This window comes from Stegodyphus dumicola, chromosome 7, assembly GCF_044657685.1.
Source record: "Stegodyphus dumicola isolate Sdum_Otavi_A_Nest chromosome 7, ASM4465768v1".
Classification (NCBI taxonomy): domain Eukaryota; kingdom Metazoa; phylum Arthropoda; class Arachnida; order Araneae; family Eresidae; genus Stegodyphus; species Stegodyphus dumicola.
This window is the reverse complement of record NC_140774.1, coordinates 40,799,997-40,818,279: the sequence shown is the minus strand read 5'-3', so window position 1 is coordinate 40,818,279 and position 18,283 is coordinate 40,799,997.

The following is an 18,283-nucleotide window of genomic DNA, read 5'->3' as shown; positions in this document are numbered from 1 at the left end:
CAACTTTTAAACATTCCGTTTAATAGTGTATTATTGCTAATTATAGCGCAAAATAAGGAGTTTTCAAATTAAAAGTAAGACAAAAATTCTCAGTTATTCAAAAAAAATTAAACGTGCTCCATCATAAGTGCTTGGTATACAATTTTGCAGAACTACGTAATTCCCGAATTGCAATAGCGAAATGTAGTTAATCATATTGTTAGATGCAAGATGGTGCTCCACCAACTTGCTGCTCCAGCTTCTGTCAGATGCAGCATGGTGCTCCTCCACACGTGTTCAGCAAGTGCAACAACAGCAGTTAATTTGCAGTTTAGTGGCCACTGCGATCTCCCGACCTCACTCATGGATTTTTTTATTCTGGAGTTATCTGAAATCTAAGGTGCACACATCAAATCATAGAGATTTGTCAGAATGTTAATATGCCATAAAATGTGAAGTTATAGAGCGCGATTAATATTCATCCTGCGATTAATATTCTTGCGATTAATATTCATCACTGATGTCAACAATCTTCCGCATGCAATGCTTTATCCCCTGCGAAGGTAAGCACATTGAAAATTTGTAATTGTAACGAAATATTGTTTTCCTCTTCTCTCTTGTGTTGTCACTGGTCCTTATAATCCTTTTCGTTGCAAATGTTTTACGCCGCCAATTTTCATCATATAGAACAATCGTACTCCGTTTATGTTTTTTCAATGCGTTGACCAACTTGCGGAGGAAAACATGGGTGTTGCTGTTCGAAAATTTCGAAATTTTCTTCACTGCAAGTGTAACCGAGACAAATCTTCTGTTTTAAATCATCACAATCTCAAGCGTGTATATTTAAATAATAATATCCGAAATTTTTATTAGATTTGGTGACTGGATAGGCCGTCAGGGAAGCATTTTTATGAACACCCTGTATATATACCTTGCATATATATATTACATAAATAAATCTGCTACTGCCACAGACCAAGGGAAAATGGCAGACACTCAAATACAATGTCTATTTTTATGTACATAGGTAGATAGATAATGAAAAAAAGTATAATGGTTGTAATAATGCAAAATAAATAAAAAAATAATATGTTTAAAAATTCATCCCATATTCAGTTCGGAATAAATAACTTTGTACATAGTTCTGTACTGATATGTATATTTTCAATTTGCTTACCAGTTGCCCATACGTTTAGATATTATGTCTTCCTACATTAACTTAAGCACTAGTTGCAATTTAACTTTGCTCATATTATAATGCTATAGTTTTTGTCTTTCGTGATCAAAGTGTGCTCAAACCCTCTGTAAATTAAAGTTCCCTGTCATCATTAATATGCTTTCAAGATATATTCTGACAATTTAACAGGATTCATTCATTTTCACTTCATAGCCCTAATTCCCATCGCCGAGTTGGCATCTAAATTCCGTATGGCTAACACCCCGGTCGAAGACCGACTCGAGCAGTGACCAGTGGCAAACTGCAAGAAAAGCTGTCAAAACCAAAAACTAAAATAAGAAATAACGCATATTTCGCAGCATTGTCATCAGGAGATTCGTTCAAGAAAAGAAGTGAATCAATCAGCATATTTCTGAACCAAGAAAGAGACAAATTAAAGTTAAAAATTTTAAATAATCCTAGAAAAATAATCAGAGTAATCTGCATTGTTATCAGTCCAACCTCTATAGGCCAAAATAAGCAGTGCAAACAATAGCAACATTAGAGCATCAAAAACATTAATAAATTAAAAAAGCATAAAAATATTATTTTGAGCAGACCGAGTTTGAAAGACATAACCTACAAGCACAAGCAACCGCACATATGCAAAAACAAAAACATATATAAATTTGAAATGCCACAAGCCGAATTAAACATTTAAAAAACTCAAATAATAATAATACTATCTGTGAAAAGAATAAAAGAAAATTTGATCCAAAATACGTAAATAAAAATAAAAATTTCAAAAAGGAGTTCGTTTTAAAAATCTGTAACGTTATAGAAATTACAAAACATATTCGAACCGTTTGGTAGTTCATCATAACATAGGCTAAATAATGAATTTAGATAAACTAAGAATTTGAAACTGAGAATTTAACTGATTAATATTATTGAAAATAATTAGACAAAAAATCCATTGTAACATTAAATATAGTGTCGCAAACGTGAAAATCTGTAGAAAAAAAAACCATCGAATTACTTGGACAGCCATAGAAATGAAGTGAAACATCAGCTCGCTTTAGTTCAACAAAAAGAATAAGTTGGGGTGTTTAATGCCCAAAATTAAATTCTTGCTGTGAAAAAATATTTTTAATAAAGTTAAAAAAATGTGAAGAGTAGACAAATAAATTCGAAGAAGGTAAATAATTGTATTGGAGTTAGCCCACTGTCTAGTGAACTGTGATTACTGATTGATTTTGAGATTCAGAGATGACTCTAATTTTCTTACTATTCTGATCCAAACAAAGATGACTCTGATTTACTCAAAGAATGCAAAAGAGGAATTTAGTAAAAATATACCCGAAAAGCGAATAAAGCCGGAAAACGGAAGAAAAGTAGTCAAATTTTACAGAAAATAGAATTCACTCAAGCGGGCTTTCTTGAGACTTGGAAGCTGATGTAGGCCCATTATGTAAATAAAAGAGGTAGATAATCACTAGACAGTCTATTCTAAACTAAAACAAATGTCAGAATTTTGACAAGAATGCCTAAATGAACTATACTGTCTTAATGATTAAGATTTAGCCTTTCCTGAAACACAGCAGTTTGGTGGTGAAAACAATTACTAGATTAACAACTGTTGTAGCTAGCTCGTTTTCATGAAATGAGGTGGAATTTCGTTTTCTTTTGATAATTTAATTAATAAACTAAGTTCTTTTATAAAATCATTGCTGTTATTCGAAATATTTTCATTTTTTTCCAAGATTAATAATAGTGTTAACAATAATTTTTCTAGAGATATTTGATTTCCAATCAATAGTTTAACTATTTTGAAATCGAAAATTCTTCTTTTATTAAGTAAAGAAATATTGTTTAATATTAATAACAACATTGATATATATCAACAGCTATCTACACAGATACTTTCAAATATGAGGTAAGAACAGAAAGTGGCTATTGCATCCTATGGCACAAACATAGTAAGCACATGGGCTATGAAGCTCACCCACGAAAACTGTCTTTCAAGTGGAACTACTGCCTTGCGAGTAGCACAAAAACCGGGGACTGATGCTGCAGTGAGTGCCAGCCCATACGTGAATCTTTAGCGATCACATAGCTCACCAGCTAGCCAAATTAGCAGCAACATGCATTAATGCTAGCACCCTCAGTGTAACAACAACAAGATATGGGTATCCTCTTACTGTCAACTTAATGACACATGGAGTTCCCTCACCCCGCAGAACCAGGAATAGGTCCTCAATCCCTGGCCTCGAACCTTGGAGAGAGTGAAGACTGCTTTTGCGACACCGATCGTTGTCTATGATTTTCTGCCTGCAGTTGCTCGGACTGCCCGTCACAGACGGACATTACCCAGCGTACCCGGGACACCACCCCACTCTATTTGAGCCCTCAGCTCTGGGACCTGCCCGACCCACGGGCCGACCAATAAGTGGTCTTTCCGGGGCCTCCAGTACTAAATGATTCGTAATTTGTATACCTCCGTGGCCAAGACTGCCTAGGTACAGATCCTAGTCAGTAGCTTCGCAGAGTTCTCTACGTCGACCTTGGTGGGACCCTCAGTATAAAACTGCCAACTTCTCATTTAACATCTTTCACGCTAAAACTTCTTTATAATAAATGGCAAACAGATTATGATAATGAATTTACAGGCAGAAGTATGTTCAATTTTATTTTGAAGGCTGACGCAGTTCTCAAAACTGGCTTCATAGAGATCACACAATTCTTCACAGGGCATGGACCACTAATGAGCTACCTTAAGCAGTTTAGTGTTATGGAATCGTTGCGTACGTGGCGAGATCGGTGATCTGTTTGATTTCCATTCACATCCAAATACTATGTCCGGAGGAAGTGGCATTCGACTAATAACGGGATGTTCCGGAGTTCGAATCCAGATGAGGGCACAGCTGATTGTCTCCTGCTCCCTGCTCGAAAACCAAATTCGTTCTATAAAAAACCTTACGTGACTGGAAGTTTTGTCTACTATATCCAGTTGTTTGTTATATCCGATCGGATGAATGAATTATCTCGCAAAAAAATTTAAAAACTGAATGATGAATAAAGGAAAAATGAAATAACGGTAGCACACCTTCCAAAAGAAGAGAGAAATAAATTAATTTTAAAAAATTATATTAAGATTTAATTTTAATTACTATTAAAACCGTTATTGCTTTTCATTCTTTTCTATCTGAAAATTTCATTGCCCTTCAAAGTATTTGATCAGATATTAATAGATTATGACTTCTTTCATAGGCGAACCTTTTCAGCAACGCTTCTTCAACATTCCTATGCTCCGCTTTTCTCAACGTTTTCCTCGCATTCAAATTTTTTCAATGAGAATAAATTAAAGAGTTTCAGCTTTTCCATATGGTACCAAAGATTTTGTTAAACTGTGTTTCTGGCAGACACCTATTTGTTTGCATCATTTTATATTTTTCAAATAATAATTACCTCATATTCAACAGAAAATGTATGGTCACAGTTCGTCATACATATGAATTTTGGACACAAAAACAGAGTGCAGAAATTTTGGTCAAAGAATATGTGGAAGTTTCAGAGACAAATCTCTTCTAAAAAAATGTGAAAAAAGTAGATTGCTTCGCCACCTATGTGTATCTAATGTCCAGAGAGAACTGAATCGTTCTCCCTAAGTATGTATCGTCGCAACACAAAGAATCTTTATAAAGAATATCTCATGTCTTGAGAAAGACTGAAAGAATAGAAAACTTCTATTTAGATTGCTTCGCCACCTATGTGTATCTAATGTCCAGAGAGAACTGAATCGTTCTCCCTAAGTATGTATCGTCGCAACACAAAGAATCTTTATAAAGAATATCTCATGTCTTGAGAAAGACTGAAAGAATAGAAAACTTCTATTTAGATTGCTTCGCCACCTATGTGTATCTAATGTCCAGAGAGAACTGAATCGTTCTCCCTAAGTATGTATCGTCGCAACACAAAGAATCTTTATAAAGAATATCTCATGTCTTGAGAAAGACTGAAAGAATAGAAAACTTCTATTTAGATTGCTTCGCCACCTATGTGTATCTAATGTCCAGAGAGAACTGAATCGTTCTCCCTAAGTATGTATCGTCGCAACACAAAGAATCTTTATAAAGAATATCTCATGTCTTGAGAAAGACTGAAAGAATAGAAAACTTCTATTTAGATTGCTTCGCCACCTATGTGTATCTAATGTCCAGAGAGAACTGAATCGTTCTCCCTAAGTATGTATCGTCGCAACACAAAGAATCTTTATAAAGAATATCTCATGTCTTGAGAAAGACTGAAAGAATAGAAAACTTCTATTTAGATTGCTTCGCCACCTATGTGTATCTAATGTCCAGAGAGAACTGAATCGTTCTCCCTAAGTATGTATCGTCGCAACACAAAGAATCTTTATAAAGAATATCTCATGTCTTGAGAAAGACTGAAAGAATAGAAAACTTCTATTTAGATTGCTTCGCCACCTATGTGTATCTAATGTCCAGAGAGAACTGAATCGTTCTCCCTAAGTATGTATCGTCGCAACACAAAGAATCTTTATAAAGAATATCTCATGTCTTGAGAAAGACTGAAAGAATAGAAAACTTCTATTTAGATTGCTTCGCCACCTATGTGTATCTAATGTCCAGAGAGAACTGAATCGTTCTCCCTAAGTATGTATCGTCGCAACACAAAGAATCTTTATAAAGAATATCTCATGTCTTGAGAAAGACTGAAAGAATAGAAAACTTCTATTTAGATTGCTTCGCCACCTATGTGTATCTAATGTCCAGAGAGAACTGAATCGTTCTCCCTAAGTATGTATCGTCGCAACACAAAGAATCTTTATAAAGAATATCTCATGTCTTGAGAAAGACTGAAAGAATAGAAAACTTCTATTTAGATTGCTTCGCCACCTATGTGTATCTAATGTCCAGAGAGAACTGAATCGTTCTCCCTAAGTATGTATCGTCGCAACACAAAGAATCTTTATAAAGAATATCTCATGTCTTGAGAAAGACTGAAAGAATAGAAAACTTCTATTTAGATTGCTTCGCCACCTATGTGTATCTAATGTCCAGAGAGAACTGAATCGTTCTCCCTAAGTATGTATCGTCGCAACACAAAGAATCTTTATAAAGAATATCTCATGTCTTGAGAAAGACTGAAAGAATAGAAAACTTCTATTTAGATTGCTTCGCCACCTATGTGTATCTAATGTCCAGAGAGAACTGAATCGTTCTCCCTAAGTATGTATCGTCGCAACACAAAGAATCTTTATAAAGAATATCTCATGTCTTGAGAAAGACTGAAAGAATAGAAAACTTCTATTTAGATTGCTTCGCCACCTATGTGTATCTAATGTCCAGAGAGAACTGAATCGTTCTCCCTAAGTATGTATCGTCGCAACACAAAGAATCTTTATAAAGAATATCTCATGTCTTGAGAAAGACTGAAAGAATAGAAAACTTCTATTTAGATTGCTTCGCCACCTATGTGTATCTAATGTCCAGAGAGAACTGAATCGTTCTCCCTAAGTATGTATCGTCGCAACACAAAGAATCTTTATAAAGAATATCTCATGTCTTGAGAAAGACTGAAAGAATAGAAAACTTCTATTTAGATTGCTTCGCCACCTATGTGTATCTAATGTCCAGAGAGAACTGAATCGTTCTCCCTAAGTATGTATCGTCGCAACACAAAGAATCTTTATAAAGAATATCTCATGTCTTGAGAAAGACTGAAAGAATAGAAAACTTCTATTTAGATTGCTTCGCCACCTATGTGTATCTAATGTCCAGAGAGAACTGAATCGTTCTCCCTAAGTATGTATCGTCGCAACACAAAGAATCTTTATAAAGAATATCTCATGTCTTGAGAAAGACTGAAAGAATAGAAAACTTCTATTTAGATTGCTTCGCCACCTATGTGTATCTAATGTCCAGAGAGAACTGAATCGTTCTCCCTAAGTATGTATCGTCGCAACACAAAGAATCTTTATAAAGAATATCTCATGTCTTGAGAAAGACTGAAAGAATAGAAAACTTCTATTTAGATTGCTTCGCCACCTATGTGTATCTAATGTCCAGAGAGAACTGAATCGTTCTCCCTAAGTATGTATCGTCGCAACACAAAGAATCTTTATAAAGAATATCTCATGTCTTGAGAAAGACTGAAAGAATAGAAAACTTCTATTTAGATTGCTTCGCCACCTATGTGTATCTAATGTCCAGAGAGAACTGAATCGTTCTCCCTAAGTATGTATCGTCGCAACACAAAGAATCTTTATAAAGAATATCTCATGTCTTGAGAAAGACTGAAAGAATAGAAAACTTCTATTTAGATTGCTTCGCCACCTATGTGTATCTAATGTCCAGAGAGAACTGAATCGTTCTCCCTAAGTATGTATCGTCGCAACACAAAGAATCTTTATAAAGAATATCTCATGTCTTGAGAAAGACTGAAAGAATAGAAAACTTCTATTTAGATTGCTTCGCCACCTATGTGTATCTAATGTCCAGAGAGAACTGAATCGTTCTCCCTAAGTATGTATCGTCGCAACACAAAGAATCTTTATAAAGAATATCTCATGTCTTGAGAAAGACTGAAAGAATAGAAAACTTCTATTTAAAGGATGAGAGCATTTATGCTTAAAATAAACAAAGTGATAAGTATAATTCCACTGCAAAATCGCAAGTTCATTTATTACTTCCTCTTTTCCTGAACACCAATCAAAATTTTTATCATAGTATCAGCATTGAATAGTTTTCTATTTGACGTTTGGTCCAATCGAAGAATTTGAATGGAATGGCATACCCCATTCATGTTCCTTTAGTTAAATGGTCATATGCACCATATGCTATCCTAAGATATGTTTATTGTACCCTCGTTCTCAAAGAGTTCATGTTATAAATTTCTGGCATAGCCTTTCTTTAGAACACACAAAACGTAGGGATGAAGATAAGAGGAAAATAGCGCAAAGCAAAGGTGTTTTCTTTTACTGATAGAATGTGAAACCTAATATCTTAAACGTGGATGCTTTTAAAGGTTAGTAACGTTTCTTTAAAACTTGGAGAAAAATCTGTAAAAAATATCCGATTTTCATACTATTGCAGGTTCCCCGTGACAGTATAAAATACTTAAAGGGAAGAGAAAATTGGAAAAAACAAAAATGTTTTTTCTTTATATTCGGAAATTCTTTATGAGCCGAGTTCTTTATACTGGGGTTCAAATGCAACTCTAAAACGTCAACTTGAGAAGCCTATTTTATGTGTGATCTCAGACTATCTTTCTATATAAGACTAACTTTCTGTAATGTAAAATAAATATAGGTTCTTTTAACCACCCTTTAGACACTCAAACGAAGCGATAGCTCGCTGTTAGGGTTTCAAAGACTTTGACACAAGCTTCTAGATATAGCAATACCTTACAAAATACTATTATTATTATTAACATATTTCAGTCTGCTACACTAAAATTGTACTACTTTTATAATTAGACAAATTAAAAACCTTCACTCATAAGATTGAAAACAATCTCATAGTTGGGTATTTATTGATTCGTATTTGTTTGTCTTCTACCAGCTTCCGGTTTCTGCATCCTGCCAGGTCTTATTCTGAACAGTATAACGTTACATTATACGCAAGGCAAAACTGTGGAAACTAGACTCTAAATGCTTCTAATATCAAAATGACATTACGGATTCATTATGTACAGAAAATCACACACTAGTACAAAAATCACATTTTTATTGGTTTAATCACATACTAGTACAAAAATCACATTTTTATTGTTTATTAAATCACATTTTTATTGGTTTATTTTATCACATTACAAAATATTTATTGGTTTACATTGTAGAGTCATTAGTTTATTTTGAAGCAGGAATGGGAAAAATATGCGGTGCCCTCGCCGGGATTCGAACTCTGGACCTCTCGAATATGTGTTGAGTATGCTTTCAGTTACTCCGCGAAGGCGGGTGGAAATGCCTGCATACTCTCCTTTTAAAAGTGCGACTAGGGATTAGGGAAGCTAGTCGCCAAGTCCTGGTTACTGAAAAAATATGATCCAGTTTTCTGATGCTCACGTTTCAGTAACTATCGCCAAATTCTCAATAACTTCTTTTCAGTCTGTAAATGTATTTAATTATGACAAAGCACACTAGGGCTATCTGCCTAAGAGGAGGGATGCCTTCGTGGAGGACTTTCTAAGGGAAACTGGCTCGTATACACGTTACACATAGGGAAAACCACGAAAACACCCATGCAGCCAGCCCGTTCGTGGTATTCCAACCTCGAACAGAACTACCAGTGTTCAGCGACTTTCCCGCTCGGCCGCTGCTGGGCCCCAATCTGTAAATGAAACTGTATTGTTTAAAAGTACTGTAAACTGTATAATGATACTGCATATAACTAAAAATAATCTCTTTAATGTTAAGAAATTTGAGTTTTCGAAGAAATTCCATTAAAGAAAAACATTTGTAAACCTTTAATTTTTTTTCGCTTGCTATATTTGGACATGCAATATATAATATATTACAAAAACAGCTGTTGAAAATTTTAAGAAACAGCTAGTAAAAACTTAAAGCTTTCGTTATCTAAACAGAACAATGAAAACATTTTTCAGAACTTTTTAACAACTAATTGAAAACTTAATTAAAGCGAAATATCTTAAAATTGTTACTTTTGCATACTGAAATGCATTAAAAACGTCAAATATTTTTCTCTTCGTCTTTTAATCATTTACCTCTCTATCATACAAAGCAAAGCTACCATACATCTACCATACAAAACAAAGACGAGAAAATTGACTTCAGCATATGTATAAATTCAGTAGCGCTCCCAAATCGAAATGCGAGGAAGGCAGGGCACTTTCAGAGATGTTGCAAGTCCACGTGTTCCTTAAGATTGCATAAAGAGAGTCAGGAGCCACAATGATTCGTTGGAGGTGTTTATGAAGGCAGTCATAGCTAGAAATAACAAATACGTAGAACAATGTGATAAATTTCTTTCTAGGCCATTCGGGTACTTCAAGAATCTGTTTACACCAGATTTGCTTCTATTTTTATTTGCGAGTTCTTGTACAAAGGAGTCCCTGAGGGCTTTCCTAATAATCGACTTGCTGGAGTTGTAGGACAAAAGCTCCCTTCTTAGCCAAGAAATCGGTGCCCTCATTACCTCGAACTTCATGATGGGCAGGAATCCATTGAAGTATAACATCTTTGTCATCACTTTATAGCCAGTTGAGGAGATCGAAACAGTAGTCGACATGAAGAACGGGAATCGCTCTGTAAGTCAACAGCTTGAAGGGCGGCTCAGGAATCTCATAAGAAGACTACCTTTGAAAAAATGTCCCAGCCTAGTCTCTAATTGTAGCAGGGTTTGGTGGATGGCCGCAATTTCACCGTTAAGAGTAGTTTCATACGGGCCAATAAATGCGTATAAAAAAATGGCTCACAATGAACACCTTTTCCGGCATTAGTCAAATCACCCATTCTAGAACCATCAGTATGCACTCGCAACCATTCTTCGTCCGGGTAATAAGAATTTATAGTTTCGTATGCCGAAGCTCTGTCTCCGTGGAATGGTGTTTGGTACACCTGAGCGACAAGGCTCTACCCCTTGTAGAACAGTTTGCGAATTGCGAATGATATGATGAAATAATCTAAAAGATATAAGGTAATTTGTTTTTAATAAAAGTTTTTAAAATGAATAATTAATCATTTAGAATTCATATTTAAGCCAGAAGTTAGGAAATGCTAATTAAAATGTTAAGCGATGTCAAATGAATGAAGGCCAGAAGTCGTCGAGCTGGCAAGCGTGTGGATAAAGCCGAGGTTAGGTGAACACTAATAATTTGAATCCGATAAGTAAGACATAAATTCTATGAACGTAAGACTAAAAACAATGCGTAGCAGATACAATAAGAGAAGATTAACACAAACTGTAAAGGCATTATAATAAATATTACATAGTACATACATTCAGTTGGGCCATGGGCCTGTCCATATTTGCTAGGTCATTGTGGTCATTGCAAATCTTAATAGTCGGGTTGTTAATTGTTTTTTGTCTTTCATAAAAGCTTTTAGAAAGTTTATAATAATGTAAGCGTACCCAGTGCCTTATGAATTTTATTGTTATCACTCCGCTTTAACTATTTGTCTAAGAATAGAATTTTGGCAAATCGGTAATTTTTTCTATTACATTTTTTGGTATAGGCCCAAACTGGACTAGCATAACATAGTAATGGACGGAGAAGGACTTATAAATGAGTAACTTGTTGTCATTAGATAAAACACCGTTTCGAGCAATTAAAGGGTATAGTTTAGCTTTACGAACTCAAAACTTTTGGATAATAGATGTAATGTGTGGGGCCCATGTAAGAGTTTTGTTAAGAATCGCTCCAAGATAAGGGATCTGCTTCGCCCAGAGAATAGGGCTGCCGCTAACAATGAGATTTTTCTTGAATTTGCTTTTTTTTTTTTTTTTGTGAACATAAATGGCCAGTGTTTTATTCACGTTGACTTTAATTTTCCATTTTATAAGCTAAGTCTCTAAAATATGGATATAGTTCCGTAATAGTTGAATGACTGGACCTACGAATGCACTTTGTACTAGGATCGCAGTGTCGTCTGCATACATAGCTAATGTTGTGTCGTGTGGATGGTATGTCATTCACGTAAATATTAAAACGTGTAGGTCCAAGTAAGGACCCTTGTGGAACGCAAGCCTGGATGGCATGGTTGTAGAATTTGTGCCAGAAACGTGAACGACGGAGTGTCTACCGGTTAGGTAGGAATTAATAATGTTGATGATGTAGCCTGGGAAGCCCAGGGCGTGTAATTTGTGGGTGAGAGCATCCAGACTCGATCCAGCAAACCTTAGCAATGTCTAGAAATAGTTCTACAGTGATCTTGCGTGTTGCTATTACCTCTGAGATGCTTTCTACTACTCGGTAGACTGGTTAGTTGTTGACAGTTGCTTCATAAAACCAAACTGGTGTGGTCTGATGATGTTGCTGCTTTCTATGTAGTCAATGATTATCTTGAGTAGGATAGCTTTACAGATTTTACTGATGGAAGAGAGTAAACTGATAGGGCGATAAGACTCTTGTTTAGATGGAGGTTTTCCGGGCTTGAGAATCGGAATGATCTTCGCAATCTTCGAAGTTTGAGGAAAGTGTTACAATTTCAAAATAAAGTTGCAAATTCTAGTAAAAGTGGAAATGGTCTTGATTGGGAAATTTTTAATCATACAGTGGTGATGGAATCTATGCCAGGACTTTTCTTCTTCTTGATTCTTTTAATGTATGCATAGACTTCTGATGGTAAAGCTGGAATCATATTGTCAGTGCTTGGATTTGTTGGGAAGTTCGAGTGAAAGCTATGAACTAGATTTTCTGTTGTAGTGTCATGAATGCAGATGCATAGCTAACAGTTTTTCTTTCTCAATTTCAGTGTAATGGATCCTTTGTGGACCTTTAAGGGGCGGAATGTTATTTTGGCATTCCGTATACCTTTTAATGGCTTTCCACAGTGAGTTGCCATCAGTTGAAAGTGCACTGAGGTAGTTGGTCCAGTCTTGTTGTGTCTGTATATTTAAAAGAGACTTTACAGTAATGTAAAGCCTGTTGAATCTGTTTTTGTCCTCCCGGTTATGGGTTCGATGGAAATGCCTTCTGGCTGCCTTACGTTGTTTTATTAACTGCTGTAATTCCTTGCTTCTGCAGTTACGTTTTCTTGGTAGCTCTCTCCTTGCATTGTTGAGAGCAGTAGTAATGGCAATTGTGAAGTTCTGAATTAAACTATCAATATCATCCCTTAAGTGTATCGTTGGGAGTGTGTATTGAATCTTGTTTAGAGCATTGGTGAACTTGTGCCAGTCAGTAGTGAAGGCTGTTGTGTCTGATGAAGTATAACTGCTAATGTCCACAATCATTCTGACCGGATTATGGTTAGAGAAGAGTTCATCCAGCATATCTCCTCCAGCAGTTCATCCATCCGTTGGATGTTTCTGTGCTGGATGAACAGTGTTTCTGAGCAGGAAGAAATCTATGATTCCCATGGAGTTCGTGGTATACCGTGTTGGTGTTTTTGGAGCAGCCATGCGTAAATTCGCCGAGCAGGCTAAGTTGAAAATTACGCGTCCTGTGTCATTTGAATTGCAGCAGTTCTAGGTGCGGTGTCTCCACCTATAATAATATGAGTGCCAAGAGAGAGTAGAATCTTTAAGTGCGCAAGGACTGACTGATGGTTGCCGGCAGGTGAAAAGTCTGTGGAGAAAAAAATTTATGTTGTGGAAGTGCTTGTTATGAGTGAAATAACTGTGGCTTCTATGGTTAAAAGCTGTGAAAGTGGAACAGAGTTATGAGAGATGCAGTGTTTAATCAGAAGGGCAGTGCCTCCTCATCTTGGGTGTCTGGCAGTCAGAGGTCTGCTAAATCGATAAACATAAAGTTTTGGATAAAGATAGGGGTGGCGGGGCCAAGATGGTGTTCTTGTAGGAAGAAAATGTCAGGGTCGTACTCATTTATGAAATGCCGGAATTCATTAATTTTAGGCATTCCTACAAAGACTTTTTTAACAATATTACCAAGGGATAGCCGTTAAACATATTTCCAATTTCTTTAAATAATTTCATAATATCAATTAATCCACATAGACCAAAGTCCTTTTCGTTATGATTTTTAATAACAGTTTGCTTTTTAACAGAACCTTCCATCTGTGGTTTGGGGTTTTGTATATCCGTTTTTGAATTACTAGTTACAGAAGCGCATGAGATGCCATTGATAGTCATAGATTTATTCTGTGCAGATTTGTCAATATTAGAGAGATCAGAGCTTTTAGCTAATGTTTTACCACTGGGTTTAAAATCATTGTTATTGTTTGGGAACTTCGGACATCCACGATAGTTCGCGGTGTGTCCGACTTGCACCACTTGACTGTTTCTAATCGTTTAGAGGAGCATTCTGTAGTTTTGTGTGACCCAGCACACTTGACACATCTAGGTTTCAACTTAAAAAAATCTGATGAACGATGGATGTGTTGGTAGTTGTGACACTGCACAACACTTCCATTAGATTGGTACACAGTAAATTTAACATAAAGAGCCATAAATTTTACAGTGTCATAAATTTATTCAACCCCTGAAGTATTTTCTAGCTGCACCTGGAAAATGGGCATTGCCGCTTTCATTTTAATTCTGTACATCTGGGCTACTCGCCTAACTTTATATCCTAAGTTATAAAATTCATCTGAGATTTCCTCTTAAGGGCCGTCAATCGGCAACCCGCGGATTACAATTTTAATTGGCTAATCTTGCTTAGCCAATTAACATTTTTAGAATGTTTTTAGAATCCAGATATCTAGTAATTTCTGTGTGGTCATCTGCGATGATAGGGAAAATCTTTAAAAGTTCACCATTAACTTTGCCTGCGAAATCACGTTGTTTATAGTCAATGCAAATTCAGACATAAAAACTAGAGATATATGTATCAAACTTTTAGTATTTTCTAATAACTGAAATACTAAAGAAACACTCAGAGAATACGAGTTCTTGTTTTCTGTATTAACTCAATAATGAAATATGTTCTACACCATAAACAATGGCACTTTATTTCTTTCACCAGTATTCATAATTCATGAGCCCAGAATAGCAGACCCAACTTCATGGGTCAAAGATACCTCAGATGAATATTACGGGAAACACATTATCTGATTGTAGAAGGCCGCCCTCAGGGAGCAGTAACTAATTATTATTTATTTAGCTTTTATGCTAATGATCTAATATGTACTCTAGAAAATTATGAGGTTAATTTTGTCAGGTATACAGATGACTCAGCGATAGACATAGGTCAGTCATACAGGTGGGCTTTCTCAACAGTGAAAAGATGAAATCACATTATTGATATAAAGAATTCTTTATGACTGTTAAAACTCGTATGTCTACCTAGCATATTTTTCCTTTTTGCTGCAAACCAATGCAATTAAATTTAAAGAGCAACGGTAATACTGATATCTGTCATGAAATTACATACGAGATTTATCAAACTGATACAGATTAACAAAAGAGTAGTTTACACTAATTGGCATTAGAAATTACAATCCAAAAAAATTTCATTTCGCTGCGTTTTATTAAAACATTGGGAACATTTCTTAAATTTTATTGTCTGTTGTTGCACCCTGAGAGCTTTTCTGAGATTAAAAAATTGCATACCTCTTTTATTTTCATTAAGCCTAAACTGGAGACTTGTTAAACAGTTACCCATACTTATACTGAGTGCTCAACTTTCAGCAGCAAGAAAATTTAGGAACGTACATTTATGCTGACTTTTTTTACCATTCCAGCCCATTTAACTTTACCATCACTATTGGATACTAAAATTAAATGGTCGGTATAATTCAGAACTGCCTTGTAAATTCGACTCATTCTCATATGTCATGAAACTCTTAAGTTAAGTTTGAAAATCTAAGTTAACCGGGAAATATCTACAATGTTTTATAAAGCATTTTCTCCCTCCTTCAATTATGCCTGCGTGGTGTAACGATAACACACTCGACGCATGTTCAAGAGGTCCATTCCACATAGAGTCCCGGTGAGGGCATTGCACGTTTTTCATGTCTCCTGCTTCAAAATAGCCTAATGACTCTACAGTTTAATTGCACAAAACAAGTAATTTTTCAGTGCATTCCTTTTCATTGATATATCCCTGGCAACGAAGCACGAAATTCCCTTGGTAAAAAAGATACAAAAGTAGCTTAAGACTTTTTAATAATAATTCGTTCAAATAAAACAAAAACGATTGCTGCTGCTTTCAGAGCAGCCAATGCCATGATTACTTTATGAATAGTGTCGTTATTTTGAATAGTCACCTATCCAGTTTCTTTGTACCGTAGTTAAAACTGGCAGATATCATTTCTCCTTTCCTGTCAGAGAGCTTTTTATTGTTAATGGAGAACAAATCAGCTTTACCTAACTTTATTTTCTAGCATTCTGCTTGAATGTCTTCCAGGCTGAGGATTTTATCAACTGAGGCTTCTGCAGTGAACATCAAAAAACGAATATTAAGTAAAATCATCATTTAAATAACAACTTCAGTTTCCTGATGATGGGATGTAAGACTGCGTTTAAAGAAAAACTAAGCAATAATGTGTATAATACAGCCTCAACACCTGATGTCGTCATTATATATACGTAGTACAATTAGCCAAAACACAGTGCCACCTTGATATGTTATTTAGCTTAGCTTTTCTTCATTGGTATGTTAAGGTAAACATGTTGCTAAAAATACTGATATTTTCATGCGTTACTTTTATATAACAAACATACCTGATATAAATCATTCTTTCGACTAGATATGATAATAAATTAATAGTATCTTCTCAGCAAAATGCTTTGTTTTTTTTTTATTTATACCTCCGCATTGATGTCGTTTGCGGATGCATTTTAATTGCAAAAATCTATGAAATCTAGCTATTTTCAACAACTTAATGCTTTTGCTTGTGCATTTGCGCAGCAGTTTTATTGTTTATAATCATCCTTATATATTACCAGCTTTTTCAATTAAATCAAGAAGTTTGACACCTCAAAACAAAAATTAACATGTATTTAAATGCATTTTTAGTTATAAATGTATTTCACTTTACTCGCAAGGCATACAAAAGCTTTTCAAAAGAAATACAAAATGGCTGTAATGAAAGAAAGAACTATGAACAAAACACACAACTGTTATCAAAGAAATCAATGAAGATAAACGTAGCTGTGTCTCAAAAAAATCTTTTTAGATTAATAAAAAATTACCATTAGTTTATTTTAAACTAATAGTAAATTTAATATATTGCATTCTGAAAGAAATGAAACTTGGGAATTAAAAATTAGTTTCAGTCACATACTAAATTAAATCATTTCTGCATTTAGAGTTTACCAAAATAATTCAAGAAAATAAAACTCAAACTCTTACAATAAACCACTATTCAATTCTAGTTTTATTCGAAGAAAATAAGTGCCTAACAATATTACATTAGAACACTTTAAGGAAATCATTGCGCACTAAATGTCTTACAAGGCTAATATGATGATATGCTAACCTTGAATTATCATTATTTAAAACACTATAGTTGAATCTGCCCATTTAAAAATAGACAGTCATAAAAAATTAGCTTCTAAAATTCTGTAAACAAGCCAAGAAAAATACGAATCTTTTAACAATATTGTACTATTTAAAGCCTATTTTAAAATTCTTTCAAAGTGCTTTTTCGATCGTCGAATGATTGATTCTTGGACAAAAAATATAGATAAACTCCGTTAACCTATAAAATTCATTAGAATTCATTAAACGAGACAATGGAAAACATTCCTTTCTATGAAGAGTTCCCATCTCGGTAGAAATAAATATATATTTTATACTGTTTAAAATTATATAAAAACTACTATTCCTCAATTGTTAAATAGTTGTATAATTTTCCGTATCAGTAAAACACACTGTGAAACTTTCAAATCGTAGATTAAAAAAATTAATAAATAAATGAAAGAAAAGAAAACTTGAAAGCATTCAGATTTTAACGTCACACCAGAGGGTTTGTTAAGATTTTTTTTACAATCTCGTTGAGCTCGCTGTTACCTATCTACATTTACACATCCTCCTGTTCGACAATAGTTTTTTTTTTTTTTTTAACTTTATTATTAGACATCACTTTCTTCGCACTAGCGCCTTATAAAATTGAACAACAGAATCAAAACGTTTTTGAAACAGCATATGTTTAGAATTCTCGATACAAAGTTAATCTTTGCAATTCCTTTTTCTCCACCCAGAAAGGCTATTTCGAAACATACTTTGGCGTCAAATCGGCCCACCAGCGACAGAGCGGCTAATTCGCTGAACACCTAGTAGTTCCAATCTGAGTTCGATTCTAGGCGAAATAGCTGGCTGCATAGGCCTTTATGCGGTTTTCCCCATGTGTAACTTGCATACGAGCCACTTTCCCTCCACGAAGGCATCCCTTCCCCATAAGCAGATAGCCTTCGCATGCTTTGCCATAATTAAATAAAGTAAACCAAACTTGACGTCAAATCACTTTCTCATTCTTTATTACTTATTTTTCCAAATTGCAAGCCGCTAGCGCGGACAGCTGCTTAAAATAGTCACTAT